General features: G+C 40.4%; 1 long non-coding RNA gene across 1 annotated transcript; it reads left to right on the top strand.

Moving 5' to 3' along the window:
- Positions 1-662: 662 nt before the first annotated feature.
- Positions 663-12,675, top strand: LOC134342505 (uncharacterized). Its single transcript, XR_010017034.1, has 3 exons — positions 663-779; positions 11,055-11,202; positions 12,584-12,675. It is a non-coding gene; the product is annotated as an uncharacterized LOC134342505 (long non-coding RNA).
- The last annotated feature ends 6,954 nt before the right edge of the window (positions 12,676-19,629 follow it).

The raw sequence follows: 19,629 nt of genomic DNA, 5'->3' as shown, positions 1-19,629 counted from the left end.
TTCAGAATAAAATGTCAGCGAATTCAGAATAACAGATCCAACAAAAAATGTCAAAGCCCAGGCCAGATTCAACAATGAGCTCTCCATGTTACTAGATAACTTATGACGGGTAACTGGATAACTCAGGTGTGGAAACAAAAAACAGGACGAATAATCAGCTACCTGGTCTGATCTTCCAGTCCCCAGTGGCCTTGTACTACTGAGGTAACCTACCTACAGTATGTTGGGCACAATTCAACCTTCTTATCTTGAAACATTATGCTTGGTTCAGGATAAGGCGGCCACAACCAAGAATAATACCTTCTACATAAAAATGTTATTACGTTGCACAAAACCATGGTACTGTAATATTGATAAGATCAAAGCAGCACGAAAGCCAGCTCCTCTTGAACATGCTCGGCACCTTGATCCCTCAATAAAAAGCTGGCCAAATCGACTTTAATGATTAACTTATTTTCTCAAAGAAAATCTGGTAAACAATGAAGCCACTGAACAGTAATGTCTCTGAGAACAACTTTACGACCTGAGTAAAAACCAGCAGTATATTCATTAAAAGCAAACTAAAATGATGAATTCCCTTTGCTGTCAGTTTAATGAGTAAAATAAAGTGTATGGCTTTACAATGCATGTCTAATGTTGATTAGCGAGCGCCATCTCTTCCTGCAATCACTTAGCTCATGCAATGCTGTCTAGAAAGCAACAGATAATCCATGTTAGAAATCAACGGCAGACTGAAGAGCAAATGATCTGGGATGACAATGGCACATATTTATGGCAAGGTAAAAGTTAATTATAAATCAAATTTATTAAAGAATAGTACTTTGAATAGTGCAAAAACTGTTATGACCTTAACATCAGTGAAACTTTCATTTTATTGATCACTTGCAAGTTCAGCTTTACATTTTTGCGTTGATGAAATAATGGAAGCTCACCGTAACCACTTTAACTTACATGGAGAGTTTACACATTATTGCCTCAAACAGAACTTACAGTACTTTACGATGAGTCCTTGTGATGGGAATGCATGGAAGCTGGCCTGAAGATTTAGCAATGGGTCAATTATTGTCTCACTGAGATCTCTATCTTAGCACAAATGGAACTATCTGGTCTTCTTCATACTCTGCACATCGAAACAGCTTGGTTAGAAATAATAAACACAAGAGGTTCTGCAGATGCTAGAAAACTTAAGCAACAAGCACAGAAAATGCCGGAGGAACTCAGCAAGTCAGGCAGCATCTAGGGAGGGGAATGAACAGTCAATGTGTTAGTTCCAGACCCTTCATCAAGAATGGAAAGGGAGGGGGCAGTCGACGGTTCATTCCCACCATAGATGCTGCTTGACTTGCTGAGTTCCTTCAGTATTTTGTGTTGGTTAGAAATGGCTTATTTGGAATGTTCATATAACTGGATGATCCAGTATTCCAATTTTACCAAAAGAAAAATGCAAGCATTGATAACATTTTTAACTACCAATGTAATAATATCTGCTTCAAAATCTGGCTAAAAATTGTCTTTGAAAATAAATGTCTTCAGTGACGACACACAAAATATTTTTACTGTCTGAAATTAAGAATTTTTGAGGCAAACTGAGTTTGAGGGACTAACTGACACCTTTTGCCTGAGGTTGTGAAATTTGAGCTATTTATTTCCTTTTGCTACAAATAATAGAGAGGGTCAATTTCAAACAGCTAGCTTTTTGTCCTGCTGTTTCTTCACTGTTTATATTATTTTCTGCTTTCCAGCTAATGGAACACTTCAGAATAGGAAGACATTCTATATGCCAGCCAGGACTCGCTCTGTTAGAGACACAAGAGAATAAAGACCCTGAAATCTGGAGTAACAAATAATCTGCTGGAGGGACTCAATGACCAATTGTGGGAGGAAAGGAATTGTTAACATCTTGGGCTGAAACCCTGCATCAGGCATCAGGACAGAACCAATAATGTTGACAGTTCCTTTCTTCCCACAGATGCTGCTCAACCTGTTGGTTATTGCTCCAAGACCTCCTACATCATATGATTTTTCGATGACAGGAATTCAGGTCAGGAACAATCCACTGAATGTTGAAGCAGACTCAAGGGGTCGAGTGGATTACTCCTGCTTCTATTCAGTATGTTCATAAATTTGACCATTTTTCGAGAGTCCCTCGTTATAAGGATGGAGTATGTGCAATGCAACCACCTGTCTGGGTACATAACCTCTCAAGATACATGAGTTTCCAGATGTTTATTGAGTCAGGGGTGGAGGGCTTAGTGGTTGGGGGAGGCTGCCTCTGCCTCTCCTTACCTCACAAACCTGTGACTGGCCCCCTATTCTGGCAGGCATGAGTCAAGCCACTCTTGCTTAAAAGGGGGACATTGACCTGTTGTAGCCCACTATATTCAGTGCAGCAGATTGACAGCAGCTCTATTTTAATGAGCCGTTTAATTGCTTCTAAAGTTCAGTTTCCCTGAGTTATATTGCACTTAAACAGTACTAAAGGGCTTAAGCTCAACTCGGTAAATATTAGCATTCTGCTATAAGACACAGAAAGTTGATAGATCTGTTGATAGAATAATAGAGACTGATAGATCTTTACCGCTCTCCTATGTGAACAGTAATTCCTGAATATCCCTTTTATTTACTCTCATGTCCTGGAGTTACCAACAGCCCATCATCAGCTGTAAGTTCAAAGATTTTAATTGAGGTTACCAATCAAAGTAGTTGTCCCTGTCTGTAAACAACTGTAAAGAATTTCCTTTAGCTCCTCACCTCCCCCCATCTGTCCCCTATGACAACTGGATCCCTCTACCCTTGCCCACCACATTACATTTTGGATTCCAGTTGTATCCCAAGTATTAGTTGCCTCCTAAATCAGACACAGCCTTGTAACTAGGTGAATATTAGGACCTTGTGATTTATAGGGCAGTCTGCACATTTCCAGGGGGATGTTTGCCAGACACGTCCTGTTCAGTTGCACCAGGCAGTCACCAATGCAAGGAAGCATGGAGGTATTCTGAGTCCACCCCTAGCCTCTCTACAATAACAAACTTCCACCAGAGTCATAGAGTCATGGGGAAATATAGTACAAACTGTAAAGAAATACAGGCCCTTCAGCCCAAATGGTCAATTCCAACCATGTGTGTGATCTGCTCCCAGCACACCCTTGGGTATGTTGTTTGTTAACACAAATGATGCATTTCACTGCATGGTTTGATGTACACATGACAAATAAATTTGAATCCTGAGACACCCATCTAAGCTAGTCCCATGTGCCCATATTTTACCTGTATTCCTCTAAACATTTTTTTGCATGTACTTGTCCTTTTAAATGTTGTTACTGTGCCTGCCTCAACCAGGTCCACTAGCAGCAAATACCATATACCCATCTTGAAGTTGTTGACCCTCCAGTTGCCCCTCTCAACTTAAATCTATACCCCTTAATTTCTAATACTGTTTTCCCTGGGAACGGTTATCAAAAGCTGGAGAACTTAAGTATAATTTAATTCCCCGCAGCTGCTCGAGGGCAGTTACCAAGTTTCTGAAAACATTGTGCACAAAACAGTCTGCAAAAGCCAGAAGCCAAGTTAGGTGACTCCATCGATATAAAGGAAAAAGCAACAGGGAGGCCATGCCACATGACCAAAGGTCATATGATCAGCCATCACCTCACTAGAATACCACATCATGCAGGAATGTCCTCCAGCAGCAGTTAATGGTTTGGCTGAGGTTTGTCAGCAAGACCTCTTGGCCTCCAGACAGTCAAAATCAAAGTTAAGTTTATTGTTCTATGCACAAATACATGCAAGCACAGGTACAATGAAAAACTTATCTGCATCAGCACAGCACCACTGGCGCATAGCGATAAATATGCAGTATTTTCTGGAAAACATAAATTAAACTAATATTTCTGAAGAATAAACAGAATTTGAAAAATAAAAGAACCAATGCTTTGCGTGGGACTTGAGGTTTCTGTACCTGTTGCTCAATGGTAGCAGTGGGAAGATGACTCAGCATGGATGATGGATTCTGCCTTCTTGAGGTAGCACCTCCTACAGATACTACAGATGGTGAGGAGGGATGTGGCCATGATGCATTGAGCACAATCCACTACTCTATGCAGCTTCTTACACTCCTGCGCTTTTGAATTACAGATGTCCCACTTTCAATCGATAATTCCCAAGTGCGGGGAATTGAAGATACTTAGTACTGGTTCACACACTCTAATTGTTAATCTCTTCACATATTTTACAATTCGCTTATTGCCATTAATCTCTTTTCATGCTATCTTTTAGTTTATCTAATTAACAATTCTCTTTCTTTACTATATACTTACTGTAATACTTATTATTATATACTGCATCTGAGTTAACTCTCTTTAGTTTGATTTTAATCTATGTCATTACCCCTCTGCTCCTGTTCTTGTGTTGAAGTATTCCTCAGTATATATCTCCATTGTTGGCTGTGTTTACACTGGAATTCCCTTTCTAAATCACTCCTCCTTTCTGTCTTGCTTATCTCCTTTGACTCCTCTTAATGACCGAGCGATCAGCCTAGAAATCTACTACAAAGTTCTGTTTTCCTGGGTTATATTGCACTTTTTCAGATTAGTGTAAAAGATAATGTGGCATTTTTTGAAGAAGAGAATAGGCTTTGTCAGAACCCTGACCAATATTATTCTTTCAAGTAATGTTGCAAAACATTCGAATTGATTACTTATCTTAATGCATTTTCTGAAAGCAGTGTTACATTCAAGTTATTATCAAAGTTAGCCAACAAAGCGATAGTTCAAAAGTGAATCAACAGCTGAACCTCCCGGTGAGATGAAAAATAAAGTTATAGGTATGTAACAAAAAAACAAAAACTGCTGGAAATGACTGAGGAAATTTGATCTGAAACATTTCTCCCTTTTAATAAGAAAGGTTCAGAGGGATGTGGGCCAAACATGGGGAAATAGGACTCGCTCAGGTGGACAACTTGGTTGGTATGGACAAGTTGGGCCAAAGCTTCTATGCCTATACTGTATAACTCAATGACTCTGACTTCCTCCCACAGATGCTGCCTGACCCATTGAGTGTTTCCAGCATTTCTCATCTTTATCAACACACAAAGCGCTACGAGTAATTCAACAGGTCAGGCAGCATCTTTGGAAGAAAATGACTCAGTCAATGTTTTGTGTCTCGGTACAAAACTGCAACTGCTCATTTCCTTTCATGGATGGTGCCTGACCCCTTGTGTTCTTCCAGCACTTTGAGTGTTGCTCCAGATTTCAGCATTTTCAGTCTCTTTTGTCTCCATTTCTGGTCCTTACTTCAATTTGCAGCATCAGCAACTTTTTTCTATTTGCCTTCCCTTTATAAATGCAAGCGCTTTCATTATGTGTCAAAAGCAAGACTTAAATTATAGTTTCATCCAGTTATTTTCACACACTATTGAAGACATTACAGATTCGCCCAGTAATGCCTCTGCTTAGCTGGTATATGAACTATTCAAAATGTCTAGATAGCAAACTCCCACAACATTTAGTTAGATGTTTATATTCTAGTTGGTTGCACTGTCATTAATCTACAATGTGTTGAACCTACTGCAAGTTATTGCTAGCTAAATGTGGAAAATACATATAAATCTGAATTACCAAGCAAACCTTAAATTGGAAGCAGACAAACAGTAGTTCTGTACATTTTGATTCACTCCTACCTTATCAAAAATGGTATGTTTCTGCAATAATTATGGAGTTCTGAATCAGGCAAGCTTTCCTACAGAATTCCTCCTTTTATAAATACAAATTATTTGGAACAACCAAAAAGGGGATAGAACTCTTGGGGCTGGGTGCTCATCAGGTTGTTTATGAAGTAACTAGACCAATGATTCCAGCAATATAGGAAGTACTCTCATACTCAGTTCCTGATTAGTTAACAAGCTGCCTCTGTGAATATGTTCTTAATTTCGCTAGAAATTCCCAACCAAACCTAAACGGTGCTGGCCAATTTTATGTGCCCATCAGTAAAGCTCCATATAATTAATTGCATAGTTTTGGTTGGAAAATACAGACTGAAATAATAACTATTTTTGAAGATATATCCCATCAGGAGTTTACAGAAAGTTTGGCATAGAGCCAAAATATTGATGTAATATTTAATGTTGATTAGAGTATTACATATTCTGCTGAACCACTGCCTATAATGACTCATTGGATGGATTACTTTACACACAAAAATTCAATTATTTTAACCAATGATTGTGAAATGTTATTCTATACACAAAAACTGCACATTTCATATTTAACACCTGCTAGTGTGTTTAAGAAAGGCATTGTGTTACTTATTTTTAATTATGCTTTTACATCTGCAGACTGTAGATCTTCTAACACGTATAAGATTCAGCCAGGCATTTAATTCTTGTTAAGAACTGTAAAGTTACCTAATTTTTTAAAAAACTGGTATTATGTTGCCAGTTCAACAAACCATTTTCACAAACTTTCAAATTTGCTTTAGTCGTGTATTGTGTGAGATGATTCTCAAAATTCAAAGCTTGGAAGTAAAGTTATCTCTGAAGTAAGAGTGTGGTGTGAATGAAGAAGTAAACAAATATTTTAGCCCCATTCATGTAAATCTAACTAGCCACATACTGTGGCTATAGAATGTAATGAACACTTGTTTTGCTTAAATACACATACTTACAGCATGACTAATTCCATCCCAGAATAATATAGATATCTTGTCTTTCTTGGAAGATCTGAATCTTAAAAGGTCATGCAGTTTGGGAGTCTATGCAGTAGGATCTGTGGAAAAAGTAACATAATTAATGAGCCCCTTCATCAGAGCTGGGCAAAAGAGAGAAATCAAGTTTTCAGTGGCAGAGAAGGTGGGAGAGAAATGGGGAGTATCAAGAGAGTGACCGATCCCACAATCCAATCAAAGGACAGATTTTAACCTTTGGGGTACATTGATTGGAGTCCCCTTTTGTCAAAAAGTGTCTGCTGGAGGAATTCTGCAGTTGAAGCATCTGTGGGTGAAAATGAATTGTCGATAGTTTGGGTCGAGACCGTGCATCAGGACAGCATTCACTTCATTTTAGTTCCACCAGGTAGGATTCAGAATACCAGAGATACCTGCCTAGAGCTCACCAACCAGAAGCCTGAAAATAAAGCCACAGTTGCTGCTCTAGATAAGACCATAACATATAGGAGCAGAATTAAGCTTTTTGGCCCTTCAATTCTGTTCCTGAATTCGATCATGGCTGATTTATTTTCGCTCTCAACTCCATTTTCCTGCCTTCTCCCTGTAACCTTTGACACTCTTACTAATCAAGAACCCATCAACCTCCACTTTAAATAAACTCAATGACTTGGTCTCCACAGCAATCTATGGCAATGAATTCCACAGATTAACCACCCACTGGCTAAATAATTTGAGGCTGAAATTGCAATTGTGGATTGGGGAAAGTCTGGAGGGGTTATATGTGACTTTATTTGCTTTCTCAAGGCCCTTTGGCATACACCTGACTCCATGAAGATATGTTGGATATTTGCTTCCTGAGCCAGGGAGCCTCATGTTTTGCCTAGCATTACTTTCAAAACACAGCGGTTGCTACTTATAAGATCAAACGATTGTAAGTAAACTTCCAACTAACAGCTGGCTAGCTTCTGGTCATAATCAAGAGCCAATCTACAGTTCTTAAAATATAATTGGCAAGTAGTAATCAGCTTGAATTTGAAAACACAGCTTTGCAAACAAACTCTGTCTATGGAGCTGACTGCTAGCCCATTAAGAGCTGGTTATTGACTTCAGGAAGAAGGGTGGAGCACATGCTCCATCAACAGTGTTGAGATTGAGGTGTGCTGAGAGCTTCAAATTCCTAGGGCTTGGCCAAAATGCCTCTGCTTCCTCAGGCGACTAAAGAATTTGTCATGATCCTATCACTCTTACGATCAATCATGCTATGGTCAAAGTCACTTAGATCACATTTCTTCCCCATTCTGACATTTGGTCTAAACAACAACCGAACTTCTTGACCACATCTGCAGGCTTTTATGCATTGAGTTGCTGCCTCAGGATAGATTGATTAGATGCTTGCATCAATGAGCAGGTGTACAGATGTACCTAATTAAGTGGCCCCTGAGTGTATGTTAATGCAGGATAATCTCCCTAAAGTGACGTACCAGTAGACAAACTTCTATAGATGTGTAGAGGCAAGTATATTTACTGGCTGAGTCACAGCTTAGTTTGGAAACACCAATGTCCTTGAATGGAAAATCCTACAAAAAGTAGTGGGTGTAGTCCATTCCATCATGGTAATTCCCCCCCCCCCCCACCAACAAGCACACCTACATGAAACAATGCCGCAGGAAATCAACAGCCATATCAGGTACCCCCACCCCCCCAGGGAATGCTTTCTTATTGCTGCTGCAATCAGGAAGAAAGTACAGGGGCCTCAGGATTCACATGAACAGGATCAAGAGCAGTTGCTGCCCCTCAACCATCAGACACTTGAACCATAGGAGATAATTTCACATAACTTCACTTGCCCCCTCATTGAAATAATCCCAAATCCAATGAACCTACTTTCAAGGACTCTTCATCTCATGTTCTCAATATTTATTGTCTATTATTTATTTCTGTCTTTGTGTATTTGCACAGTTTGTTGTCTTCTGCACTCTGGTTGAATGCCTAAGTTGGGCGGCCTTTTATTGTTTCTGTTTTGGTTATTATTCTATAGATTTATTGAGCATATCCAAAAGAAATTGAATTTCAGGGCTCTATATGGTGACATATATGTACATTTATAATAAATTTACTTTGAACTTTGATAAGGTTTAACGTCTTGACTTAAATTTTTGTCTCTAGAATAGGTACACTCAATATTGTCACACAGTTGGAGAGGGAGTGGGGTTGAAGGAATTGTCCATGTTCCAGGTTGAGAACCTGCATCAGGGCTGCATTTGCCTTATTTTATTTCCATAAGTTACTATTCCAAAAATAATTTGAGACTTTCTTGTGCTTGAATCACTTGTACTGGACCTCTTATCTGGACCTTTCATTCTGTAGGTTTGTTTTTTATTAGCTATTAATTTTTTGGGTTGTGGGTGTTTCTGGCAAGTATAGCGTTCCATGCCCAAGTCTAATTTCTCTTATGTAGGTTGTGGAGAGCCACCTTCTTGAACCACTGCAGTCTTTCTGATTTGGAGGCAATAAAGTGGAGGCTCCAACCATTTCACAGCTTAAGTGATTATTTACTGTTGCATTTATATCAAAGAGCTATAAAAAGGAGCATTTGGCTTGAAACCGAACAGGGTAGGATGGGAATCAACATCTGGCACTGAGCCTTTTTTTAAATGAAACCAGTTCCATCACCATTGGGAACTGGTTGGGATAACTACCCACTCCATTTTGAGGTCATTACTGCCCTGTTAATGCCAGAAAGAGTCCTCAAAATTGACTTCCAAATGGTTCCCTGTGAACCACTATTTCTTCCACAAATCTTTCCCTGGTCAGGAAGTAGAGCAAAACCCAAATGTTGAGTAGAAATCAAAAGGCATTACAAGTCATTTCATCAGCACATCATATACCATTGCTCAAATCTTTCATCAAAGGCAGATTCAATGAGATGACCATTCAAACTAAAAGCTATTCAGTCAATTTAAGACTAATAGGCTAATGGCATTCTGTACAGTGGAATAGATTAGATTAGATTATGAGGACACTCAGTCCTTGTTTATTGTCATTTAGAAATACGTGCATTAAGAAATGATACAATGTTCCTCCAGAGTGATATCACAAAAAAAAACAGGACAAACCAAAGACTAACACTGACAAGACCACATAATTATAACATATAGTTACGGCAGTGCAAAGCAATACCATAAATTGATAAAGAGCAGACCATGGGCACGGTAAAAAAAAAGCCTCAAATTTCCGATCGACTCCCAATAGTCCCGATAGTAGGCGGCAAAAGGGAGAAACTCTCCCTGCCATAAACCTCCAGGTGCCGACAACTGCCGATACATTGGAAGCACCCGACCCCAGCAGACTCTAAGTCCGTCCGAAAACTTCGAGCCTCCGACCAGCCCCTCCGATTAGTTCCATTAATTATATATTTTTCTAAATGGCCTCGAAATGTTGAAAACATCCTGCACCTTACAGTCAATATTAAGCAGATTCCTGGTGCTAAGTTCATTTAGTTCTTGTGTTACTTTAAATTATCTCTGAGTCATTGATGCCACTTCTTTTACTCTGATAGTATCTTTAAGCGTTATTGCCCAAAATACCAGTCAATGTAAACATAGAAACATAGAAAATAGGTGCAGGAGTAGGCCATTCGGCCCTTCGAGCCTGCACCACCATTCACTGTGATCATGGCTGATCATCCAACTCAGAACCGTGTACCAGCCTTCCCTCCATACCCCCTGATCCCTTTAGCCACAAGGGATCTAACTCCCTCTTAAATATAGCCAATGAACTGGCCTCAACTGTTTCCTGTGGCAGAGAATTCCACAGATTCACCACTCTCTGTGTGAAGAAGTTTTTCCTAATCTCGGTCCTAAAAGGCTTCCCCTTTATCCTCAAACTGTGACCCCTCGTTCTGGACTTCCCCAACATCGGGAACAATCTTCCTGCATCTAGCCTGTCCAATCCCTTTAGAATTTTATACGTTTCAATAAGATCCCTCCTCAATCTTCTAAATTCCAACGAGTATAAGCCTAGTTGATCCAGTCTCTCATCATATGAAAGTCCTGCCATCCCAGGATGTAGTAAAGACAAAGGACAGTAAATCTATACCTTATTGCTATAACTCAGGCAGTCGGATGCATACAAAAATATAGTTGTCCAGCTAACAAGCGCTGTAAACAAAGCCCGGGATACTTACTGAACAAAATAGCTGAACTAATCTGCATCAATATTCACTAACAATGTGTCCAAAAAAGCCTTTGGCATACTGATCTGTAATTAACAATCTCTGTTTGCTGATGCAATGCTCACCGGAAAAGAATGTTATAAATAATCTAACATTGACAAAACTGCTTCGGTTTTTCTCAAGCCAAGTGATAATTATATGTTTACATTGTATTTCTATAGTTTTAGTTTTGTTACTGCTCTAAAGAATAATGCAGCTATGTCCAAGAACTTGGTTACATGCGTCTGGACAGCAACAATAACCATTCTCACCTCACCACTGGAATTCAACACTTCTGTGTCTGGACACAGACTGCCAATGGATCTAGAGGTAAGTGGTCCTGGAAACACCCAAAATGGATAGAGACAAGAAGACTAATAGTAAGATCTGCTTGACAGCACTGATGACATCTTCCATTGTTTGGTAGATGACTGAAGATTAGGTGAAAAGAATTTAATCTGCTTCTTTCAGGCAGAATGTACATTGGTCTGCTATAACCAGGACATAATTAGACTATAGACCAGTGGTCTCCAACCTCCAGGCCATGGACTGATACTGGGCACTTGCTCTACGCAGTCGGCAATCTCCTCTGATCTGGCCGGGCGGCACCTAATTAATTAGTTTGTTTATTTTGGCTTTTTTCTTAAAGACGTGCCGGGTGCGTAAACAAGAGGAATTCTGCAGATGCTGGAAATTCAAGCAACACACATCAAATTTGCTGGTGAACGCAGCAGGCCAGGCAGCATCTCTAGGAAGAGGTACAGTCGACGTTTCAAGTCCTGACGAAGAGTCTTGGCCTGAAACGTCAACTGTACCTCTTCCTAGAGATGCTGCCTAGCCTGCTGCGTTCACCAGCAACTTTGATGTGTGCGCTGGGTGCATCCTGGCTACCACTGCACCGCTGCATGCTTCAGGGCCTGGTATCGGTCAGTGGCCTGGAGGTTGGGGACTGCTGCTGTAGGTCATAGACATAGGAGCAGAATTAGGCCACGTGGTTTTTTGAGTCTGTTGCGCCATTCAATATTGCATGATTTATTTTCACTATCAACCCCATTTTCCTGCCTTCTCCCATAATCTTTGACACCCTTACAAACTAAGAACCTATCAACCACCGCTTTAAATAAATATACCCATTGGCTTGGCCTCCACAAAGAACTCCACAGATTCACCATCTTCTGTTCTACAGGGACATATTTATATTCTGAGGTTGTACCCAATAAATGGATTCAGTAAACTTGTTCATGTCTGGATATCACATGGACTACACTGACCAGGATGAAGATTGGGTTCTGTCATGGGAAAGTACTCAGGAAGAATCCAAGGTAGATCTTCCATTTGGCACTTTTGGCTGAAGGTAGCTGCAGTTGCTTCACCTTGTCTTTGTCACTCACCTTCTAGGCTTTGTCTTTGTTAAGGAACATCATTTCAATCTTCTTATCTGTTTAATTGCTCACTACTATTTGTAACTGGACAACACCAGTAACTTGATTAGTCTCTATGGTTCAATTTAATTAACCTGGCCAATTTAAGAACAAGCAGAGTTAAAGGTGTTTGATCACTCACAAACATTGATCAGTGGCTGTGTGAAGGATTTGAGTTCAGGTCCACCTGCTTCACTTTTCCATTGTAGCAATAACCTAGCTTTGGAACATATTAAATTGCAGTGAAAAGTTAGATGACTTATAATGGTTTTTTCCATTATTTTTGCAAGCTGCATAAACATTTGACTGCTGTTCAATTGAAGGATGTTGACTTGGGGCATGACTAAAGGCTTGAGTTGGCTGCAGTTCTGTGAAGACAGGGAAATGGGCTCCTGCTCTAATGTAGCCATGGTGGAGGAACTTCCAGTGGGTAGAGCCGCAAGGTAAGTTGGCCGTCATTAAAGATCCTGTTCATACTGCATTCTGTTACTTTGATCGAGTTAGTAAAAACACAGGTCATGGCAGGTACCAAAGAAATCTCCTACTACAGAAATCTAATGGCACATTGAATCACTAACTTAGGGGTGTAAATTGAGAATATCTCACCTAAAAAATCTAGTTAGAAATTGATCATTTGTTCTATTGCAATTTGACTTTTAAAAATCCTGGTGGTAGCCAGAGTCCTGGTTTGAACAAGAAACAGATGATAAATTTATGACCAAAATAAAATCCCAAAACGTATGACGTTTGCAGGGCAAGTGTGGCTTCCAGGAAAGAGAGGGCTGGAATTTACATTGGCACAAACTTTCTGCTTCTTATTAATCAGGCAGGGTCAGCTGACTTGCTCCAATACCTAATGACACTGGTCAACAAGAATGCCATATCATAGCAAAGAAAGTCAAGGAAGATGACAGGTTTAACTAGCAAAACTTGTATGAAGATACATACATAGAATTTATTCAGCACAAATAGAATATTTGACAGAACTGTCAGTTTTTCTGTTTGATCCATGCTCTTCCTCTCATTTTTCATGTTGGGGAAAGACCACAACAGATGATTCATTGGCTGTTGGACGAGAAATAATTTAAGAATTAAAACTTGGTGGAGAGCTGAGAAGCTCTTATTTCCTTATGGCCCATTGATTCCATGTAATTTGCAACATATATTAATGACTTGGATGCGAATATAGGAGCTATGATTAATAGGTTTGTAGATGACCTAAAAGTTGGTGGTGTTGCTGATTAGCAAGGAAGGTTGTCTAAGATTGCATATATCTATCAGTCGAAAGCAGGGCACGAAATTGGCAGATGAAATTAGACTTGGCAAGAGCAAGGGGATTAATTTTGGTAAATCAGACAGGGGTAGGACATATGCAGTAAATATAGGTTGCTACTGATGCTGGTGAACAGAGGGATCTTGGGATCCAACTCCATTGTTCTCTGAAAGTAGCCATATGGTGGAGAAGAATGTGTATGGTAAGCTTGCTCTTACATGTCAGGGCAGAGTTAGCATGTTCTGCTGCAACAATGGTTAGTCTCCACATGGAATATTGTGCAGTTTCAGTCACCACACTATAGGAAGAATGTGGTCTCACATGCAGAGGACATTCACCAAGATGTTGCTTGGATTGGATCACTTTTGTTGCCGGGAGAGATTGGATAGGCTGGGCATGTTTTCCCTGAATGAAGGAAGATGAGAGATAATCTGACAGAAGTATATGAGATTATGGAAGCACAGATAGAATAGGTATTCCAAATTAAAAGAGCATAGGTTTAAGGTGAGAGGAATATGTCTTAGAGGGGATTTGGGGTAAGATTTTTGGCACAGGAAGTGGTTGATAACAAGAGGAGGAGGAAATGGTGAGGCAACTGAGCTAGAAGCTGAAAATATGTGGCAAACAGATACTACACATTGGCTTCCTACTGGATTTCTATCCATGGATTTAAAATCTGTTGAAGACAAAGGAAACAAGCATTAGGATGGAAGAACCAAGAGCAGCTGATATTGCCTGCCTAGTTCAGGAAACCAATGTCAAAATCAAACAAGAGTGTTGGAGATGGAATTTCATGGCTTAGGACTAGCCCTCCAGTGGTGAGTTGCTGAAGAAAGGAACACCCAGGTGTAATGGAAGAAAACAAAGATCCAAAATACTAGTGACTACAACAGGGAAAATAACTATCCCAATATCGGTATGACCATAACAAGGTCTTCTAAAGTTCTCCCAACATTTATTATTAAAATCAGATGTCCTTTGAAGTACACATTGTAAGCGAAAACCTAAAAATGAATTACTGCTTGAAACATTTGTTGATGTATGGGCATCGATGGCAAGGTCACTTGTCTGTAGCTTTTGATATGATTCAATGAACATATTAATTTGGTTCAGGAAGAAACCATTTGGCCCCTCAGACTTGGTGAACTGTTCAGTAAGGTCTATTGTAACCTGAGCTCCGCATTACTGACTATGTAGCTTCATGTACAGCAGGGGTTCCCAACCTTCTTTATGCCATGGGTCCTTACCATTAATCGAGGGTTCCATTTACCCTAGGTTGGAAACCCCTGGCGTGCAGGTTTATTGCTGTCATAGGTATACATACGCAGGGTATAAATGCCATGAGAATTAGTTTTCTGCGGCAGCAGCACAGTATAAAATGAGGACAAACACAAATTAAAATCATCTTTTACCAACTTGTTTATCAAGAATCCATCTACCTCCACCTTTAAAATGATCTGAGACTTTGCTTCCACTGCCCATTGTGGAAGAAAGCAAAAAAGATTTACAGCTCTCTGAGAGAAAAAAAAATCTCATCTCAGCTTTAAGTTGATGGCCTTTTATTTTTAAGCAGTGAATTTTTGATCTAGACTGTCCCCCAAGAAGAAATATTCTCCACACATTCAGTCCATCAAAACACTTTGGGATCAATTTTTTTCTCAATTTAACTCTCTCCACTGTTTGCTGGAGTTGTTCAGTCAATACTAAGCATCCGCCAGGAAGTCAATGAGTTACTGGAACCCAGTTGCTATTGATTTATTCATTAATAACTGCAAAGTTAAAAATTCTTCATGATTTAATTGTAATCAATATCATATTGGCATGGTATGTAGGCTGCCTCCACATATGGAATATCCCATAAATTTTTGCCTGTATCTCAAGGGGAATAAAAGCTATTACAATAATTCATTGTCAAGACTCATCTGAGGATCTGAATGACTACAACAGGGTTGTAACAGACATCATAAAAACAGCTGTAGATGAGTGTGTCCCTATGAAATCATTCAGGGTCGTCCCCAATCAGAAGCCCTGGATGAACCATAAAATCCGATATTTGCTGAGGACCAGGTCAGAGGTATTCAAGGCTGAAGATCAAGAATGCTACAAGACATGCATGAATGTTCTCCAGAAAGGCATGCCACGGGTGAAGTGGAGATTCCGGACTAGACTGGAATCAACGAGGGATGCTCGACAGCTGTAGCAGAGTTTGAATGCTTCAACCACCTACAGAGTTAAATCAAGCAATGTGGGGGACAGCAGAGCTTTGCTTCCAGATGAGCTCAATGACCTTCTGTGCTCGCTTTGACTGTCAGAACATGGAGGAATCATTGCACACCCCCACATCTCCTGATGATCTCAGTATCTGAATATGATATGCGGGCTTCCTTCAAGCAGGTGAGTCCAAGGAAAGCATACCTGGTCGAGTACTGAAGACCTGTGCTGACCAGCAAGCTGGTGTGCTCAGAGATAGCTTCAACCTCTCGCTCTGGCAGTGTGTAGTACCCACCTGGTCTAGCAGGTTTCAATAATACAGATGCCCAAGAAGAGTGCGGTGATCTACCTCAATGACGATCAACCACGCACATCCACTGTGATGAAGTGCTTTGGGAGGCTGGTGATGAAACACATCAGCTCCTATCTGAGTGGCAACTTAGATCCGTTCCAATTTGCCTACCGGAGCAACAGGTCCACAGCAGACGCCATTTCATAGGTTCTTCGCACAACCCTGGAAGATCTGGACGGCAAAGAGGGTGCTCTTTATCAATTACAGCTCAGTATTTAATACCATCATTCCCTCAAAAGTAATAAGTAAACTCCAAGACCTGGGCCTCTATACCCCCTTTTTCAACTGGATTCTGGATTTCCTCACTTTCAGAACGCAGTCAGTTTGGATTGGCAAAACCATCTCCCCCCAGAGTCTCCATCAGCACAGGAGCACCACAGGGCTGTGTTCTCAGCCCCTGCTTTACTCGCTTTATACCTATGACTGTGTGGCTAAGTACAGCTCCAACACCATATTCAAGCTTGCCGATGACAGCATTTCTGTGGGCTGTATCAAAGGTGTTGAAGAATCAGCATACAGGAGGGAAATTGAAAACTTGGCTGAGTGGTGTAATAACAACAACCTGTCACTCAATGACAGCAAGACCAAAGAACTGATTGTAGACTTCAGGAGAGGGAAACCAAAGGTCCATGAGCCGGTAACCATCAGAGGATCAGAGATGAAGAGAGTCAGTAACTTTAAATTCCTGGGTGTCACAATCTCAGAGGACCTGTCTTGGATCTATCATATAAATGTAATTGCAAAGAAAGCACATAGAACCCTTATTTCCTTAGGAGTCTGCAAAGATTTGGCATGACATCAAAACTTCTATAGATATGTAGTGGAAAGTGTGTTGACTAGCTGTATTATGCCCTGGTATGGGAACTCCAATGCCTTTGAATGGAAAGTCCTACAAAAGTTAATGGATTTAGCCCAGTGCATCACAGTAAAGCCCTCCCAACCACTGAGCACATCTACATGAAACGTTGTTGTAGGAAAGCAGCATCCATCATCAAAGATCCTCACCAACCAGGACATGTCCTTTTCTCACTGCTGCTAATAGGTAGAAAGTGCAAGTCCTGAGGCACCTGTACCATCAGCTTCAAGAACAGTTCCTACCCCTCAATCATCAGATTCTTGAACAAAACAGGATAACTACACACAGCTATTGAGATGTTCCCACAACTAATGATCTTACTTAAATCACTCTTTATCTTGTTATTGTATCTTGGACATCACGGGGTCTGACCGAGTCGCCAACAATGAGGTCCTGGCCCACACCCAGACACCCAACCTCTTCACCCTGCTCCAACAATGCTGTCTCCGCTGGCTGGGCCACGTACACTGCATGTCAGATGAGAGGATCCTGAAAAACCTGCTGTACAGGGAACTGGCCTCTGGCAAGAGAGTACAAGGGCGGCCCCATCTTCGTTTTAAAGGCGTTTGCAAGAGAGACATGAAGTCACTGAAAATGAACGTTGAGAGGTGGGAGGACATTGCAAGCAATCGCTCTCACTGGAGGCTGGAACTACGCAGAGGTCTAAAAAGAGGAGAAGAGGAGCTGAGGCTTGCTGCTGAAGAAAAGCGCACTTGTCAGAAAAACAACACCAAGACAAAACTGAAGGACAGCGCCTTCAAGTGCAGTCACTGCAGCCAAGACTGTCACTCCCGTGTGGGCCTCTACAGCCACAACATACACTGCTCTAATGCAGACTGAAGCAAGACTTTCCAGGCGCCGATCCATGGTCTCGCGAGACTAATGGATGCCACCACCAGATGCTTACACTACTTATTGCTATTTATTTATATTTGTATTTCCACAGTTTGTTGTCTTCTGCACCTCACTTGCTCCTTCATTGATCTGGTTTACAGTTACTGTTCTATAGATTTGCTGAGTATGCCCGCAGGAAAAGGAATCTCAGGGTTGTATATGGTGACATATATGTACTCTGATAATAAAGTTTACTTAGAACTTTGAAAGCTTGCTACCTTAAAAGACATTGTTTTTTTGCCACCCACATCCCCACCATCTCAGACTTTACTCTCACCAATGCCAAAAGTCTAATTAACTAACTTACAATATTCAGCCTTAAATGGACGTGTCAAAGGATTGATATCATAGAGTTGTGATTATATATGGGATAATGTAAGTGAAAAATCAGTTTTTATATTTAAAAAATTGAGGTGATCCAGGAGTTGTGGGTTCAAACTAAGAAAAAGACAGTTTTAGGAAATAAACTCTTCTTCACATAAATAAAAATAAAAATGTCAAATAAATCTTCAAGAAGAAATTTTGAACTCACTTGATTCAAGTTATCAGTTAGAACTTTCTACATGAGTGATTTAAGATGTACTAAATGCTATCCACTGTCCATAAGAAGACATGAGAGAAGGTGACCAAAAGGCTGGTTTAAGGAATATCTTAAAAGAGGGGAAGTGCTGAGAATGCCAGATGGAAGAGTGAAATCAGGGAAGCGTAAGAAGCCAGAACTGAAGATGATGGATCTCATGGTGTTTACACAGATGGGTAACTGCCAAGAATTAGAGGGATTTGAACACAAAGGTAATTTGAGCAAGTCTGTGCCTTGCTGAATGCGAATCAGGGTTTTGTCTTGTGCAAAAAAGGTTTAGAAATTAGAAGCATAAGATTAGATAAAATGAGAGGTCTTGACTCCTAACAAAATAGTAAACTAAAACTTCCCTTCAAACGAATGCTGAGAAAAATTATGAACTTAGCTGTACAGATTGTTTCTTCCTTTTCCTTTAATTTCATTGTTAAATCCCACAACATGGTCCTGCTGGCAGAGAATTCAGGAAAATGATGTCACGCAATTGACACTCCCTCGACAATCTATAGGGAAGGGAAAGACGCAAAAATTTAAAGTCCGATCTGCCATCACATTCGTTATCTTGCTTTGAAATCATTAAACATGAGCAACAGATATCCAAAGTAGTTCTCCAGAAGTTTGGAAATTGATAAGAAAAAATAGTTATATTTTACTGAAGTATCATTCAATTGAAATATCAAGTTATTTCATTCTGAAGGGGAGAATGAGTGAACCCGGGTTCAGTCCTGACCCCAGATGCTATTTGTACGGGATTTGCATATTCTAGTAGTGGGTGTCCTCTGGGAGCTCTGACTTGGTCCAATGAATCTGTTTCCGAGCTGTAAAACTCCAAGACTCAAGATTTGTTCGGTCATTTTTTTTTATCTCTGCTTTTGTCCAGGTTTACAAAAAGGAAGTGGGTGTACAGGCGGGGTCACAGTATCACAGCAGGACAGTGGCACATTTAGGCAGCAGGGGTTTAGCCTTGATCCCTCTGGTACTCTCGATATGGTGTTGGCAGTTTTGCTCTGTGATCGTGTGAGTTTCCTCAGGGTGCTCTGCTTGTCTCTGCATTCCAAAGACAATCGGTTTGGTGGATTAATAGGTCAGTGTAATTTGCCACTAATGTGCAGGAGACCAGTAGAATTTAGAAGGAATTGATGGGAATGTGGGGGGTGTGGGGGAATAAAATGG

The sequence above is a fragment of the Mobula hypostoma genome, chromosome 1, assembly GCF_963921235.1.
Source record: "Mobula hypostoma chromosome 1, sMobHyp1.1, whole genome shotgun sequence".
Taxonomy (NCBI): domain Eukaryota; kingdom Metazoa; phylum Chordata; class Chondrichthyes; order Myliobatiformes; family Myliobatidae; genus Mobula; species Mobula hypostoma.
The sequence above is the reverse complement of the archived record's forward strand: the minus strand, read 5'-3'. Positions and strand labels throughout refer to the sequence as shown.